The following is a 3,775-nucleotide window of genomic DNA, read 5'->3' as shown; positions in this document are numbered from 1 at the left end:
CTTGAAACAATGAGAGCACACAAGCTTTATGCTAAGAAGAAGAAGTGTGCATTTTTCAAGCGACAGATTGAATATCTAGGATTCATTGTATCAGTGGAAGGAATCTCAGTAGATCCGACCAAGGTCAGAGACATTTTGGAATGGCCAACACCAACGTCTGTCAAAGAAATATGTAGTTTTCTTGGATTGACAGGATGGTACAGGATCTTTATCAAAAACTATGCTTTGATTGCAGCACCTCTGACTGGTCTACTAAAGAAGAAAGTATTAATTGTATGGTCACCTACTGAACATTCTAGCTTTGACAAACTAAAGCAAAGCTTGGTATCAGCTCCCATCCTGAAACTTCCTGATCTTAGTAAGAAGTTTGAGGTGATAATTGATGCTATCACACTTGCCTTAGGATGTGTGCTCATGCAAGAAGGTCATCCCGTAGCATACTCTTCAAGGAAACTGAAGAGCCATGAAAGAAACTATACTACCCACGATCTGGAGATGTTGGCTGTCATCCATGCTCTCAAACTTTGGAGACACTACTTGCTAGGTAATGAATTTACCTTAGTGACGGGACCACAAGAGTCTTAAATGGATTTTCACCCAGAATGAGCTCAATATGAGGAAACATCGATGGATTGAAGTACTAGAAGAATATGACTTTGAAATCAAATACTGACCTGGAAAGGAGAATGTAGTTTCTGATGCACTCAATCGCAAGGCATTTCTGAATTCTCTAATTTGTGCAAGATCCATCAACAGCAAGATCTCTAGCCACAAAGGTATCCATGCCAAACAACCCAATTCTTGAGCTAGCTAGAGAAGAGGCATGCCATGACCCAACCTATTAGAAATTGCTAAGGGAGATCCCCATCAAAGATCAAGACCCAAAGCTACAAACAAATTATCAAGAATTCTCTATCAATAGTGGGCTTGTCCACTATAGGACAAGATTATGTATCCTGGCAAGCCAATCACTCAAGTAGAAGAGACTTTGGGAAGCCCATGACTCCCCTTTCTCAGGACATCCTGGCTATGCCAAGACCCTTAATGCAGTTAGGAAGAGCTATTATTGGGATAGGCTCAAAGGTGACGTTCTTAAATATGTCACGGAATGTTTGTCTTGTCAACACATTAAGGTCGAACATGTCAAAATGCCAGGGAAATTGCAACCACTTGACATTCCCCAAATGAAATGGGAATTCATTAGTATGGACTTTGTTGTTGGCCTGCCCCAAGTTCACGGAGGATACAACTCCATTATGGTCATGGTGGATATGCTCACCAAGGTTGCACATCTTATCCCTGTTAAGACAAACTATAAAGCCTCAGACATTGCAAGGTTATTCATTAAGGAAATATTCAAACTGCATGGGTTACCCAGAAAAATCATTAGTGATTGTGACTCTCTCTTCACCTCACACTTCTGGAGGGCTATCTTCGAGGCCATTGGGACTCAACTCTGTTTCAGTATAGCTTATCATTCCCAAACTGATGGTCAAATAGAACAAGTCAACCAAGTCATTGAAGATATGCTTAGGGCACACTGCTGCCGCGAACCCAAAAAGTGGATTCAATATTTTCCATTGGTTGAGTTTGCCTACAATGCTTCTTACCAACAAAGCATTTAGATGACCCCTTTTCAAGCATTGTATGGGCACGATTGTCTCACTCCTTTAAGCTTTTTGGATCCAACCTTGAGGGTTAAAGCTTCAAAGCAGATGTTGGAAGACATGGATGACCAAATCAAATCAATAAGGTGGTCATCCAAGCCGCCAAGGACAGACAGAAGGCCTACGCAGACTTGAAACATCAAGACAAATCCTTCGTTGAAGGTGATATGGTATTCATTCGCGACGTCCAAAGAAGAGTTCCCTATCATTGGGTGAATGCAAAAAGCTAAGTCCAAGGTATTGTGGACCCTACAAGATTCTCAAGTGCCTAGGGCCTAAAGCTTACAGACTGCAACTCCCTGAAAACCTAAAAGTTCATAATGTATTCCATATCAGTCTATTGAAAGAGTATGTGTCTAACCCTAGTCACGTGCTTGATGATCAAAAAGTTGTAATGCCAAGCCAAGGAGTCCTTGAGCTACGGCGGCTTGACAGGATCTTAGATGTTAGGGAGAGGCATTTGAGATCCAGGACCTTGAGAGAATACCTCGTCCAGTGGAAAGATTATCCTGAAGAGGATGCCACTTGGTTGAGAGAATGTAATATTTCCGCAACGAAATATTGAAAACCCTAAATCTCGCGTAAAAGCGATTCAAAGTTACCTCCCGCAACAGAAAAACCTTGGGCTAAGTGCTCTGTCCTCGTGCACTAACAAACACCAGCCCGCATCGTGCATAGGAAGTTGTGGCTCAAAATCCGTAGTTCACCATGGGAACACCCCTCCAAGGGAAAAAAGGATAAAGGACTATTTGCAAATTTTTTTAAAACTCCCTCCCCTTCAGCCGTTGCATGGCGGGGAGAGGGAATATGAGTTGGAGTTGTGGAGGGGCATGGGGAGGAGGGCATGCACCCTGCCACTTGTGTGGCCACTCCCCCCCCACCTTCACCCTATATATGAACCCCCCCTCCCCAAGCTTGAGGGGGGGATTGATCGTACTACTGCCCGCTACCTTGAGAGCTGCTCGCCGCCTTCTGCCTAGCCGCTGCTAGGTTGCCGCTGCCGTTGCCTTCATCATTATCATCATCATCATCATCATCATCATCGTCGTCGTTGCCGTCGTCGTCGTCGTCGTCGTCGTCATCCTCATCATCTTCTCCATCTCAAGTCATCTCCCTGGTTATCCAGAAGGTTGAGAAGCTTCTCTAGACTCCGTTCACCCGCGGAGTTGGATTGCTTACTCCGTGTTTCCCCAAGGTCTATTTCCCATCCGCGAGAGAGATCCTGGATTGAAGGCAATTTCAGAAATAAAAAAAGAGGCCTGAGGGAGAGTTTATTGAGTCGAGATTTACTTCAACAATGGCTCCCAAGCAAAAATCGAGAGAAGCACATGTGGGAGCTTCCACCCAAAGTACGAGAGTGGATAACGCCCCGATAATGAATGCCCAGGGCAAGGAAAAGAAAGATTACTGTAGATCCTATAAAGGCAAAAAGGTCTATGGTCTTGAAATTGCAGGGAATGGTACATCTCACATATCTTGCAATTACTTACATCTTTTAGGGAAAGTACTTGCAAGTTTAAAAGACAATATTCGCATCTTTAAGGGGAAGTTCATCTTTAGTCATGGGTTGGTTAGATCAATTAAGTAATTCATGTACAATGGGTAGCCTACATGAAATTCATAAAGGTATGATTAGTTAGCATATGACGGTCACCTCAATGTGCTAGGTAGGGTTAAGCTGTGTTAAAATACTGCCTAGTATTGCACTTGGGATGCCGATTTAATATTTCCAATCTTAAAGGTCCTACCCATATTCTCAAAATGTTGGGATTAATCATCCGTGCAAGAATGATCTAGGGATTCTCACCCTAAGGATTAGTTGACCAAATGCTAGACCTCTGCAAGGAATTTAGGGACCCTGGGGCCAAAACGTTTATCGGCCTAGTAGGGTTAGGGTTTTGGATTGGGTCAATAGGGCTCCCAAATCCCATATCTTGTTCAAATGTATTCTTGATCAAGAAATACCGTACGAAGAAAGACATAATCCCCACAAGTTAGGTGTTGACTCCTATCTTGTGCAACAAGCTGTAATGTCATATGCTCTTGTGTCTAAATCACAAATAGCACTGCTACACCTTAGACCAAGTTTGACGAGTTCTAATTACAAG

This window comes from Lygodium microphyllum, unplaced genomic scaffold (genome assembly GCF_053477565.2).
Source record: "Lygodium microphyllum isolate KBCC unplaced genomic scaffold, Lygodium_microphyllum_v1.1.10 scaffold_39, whole genome shotgun sequence".
Lineage (NCBI taxonomy): Eukaryota > Viridiplantae > Streptophyta > Polypodiopsida > Schizaeales > Lygodiaceae > Lygodium > Lygodium microphyllum.
This window is presented reverse-complemented; position numbering follows the sequence as displayed.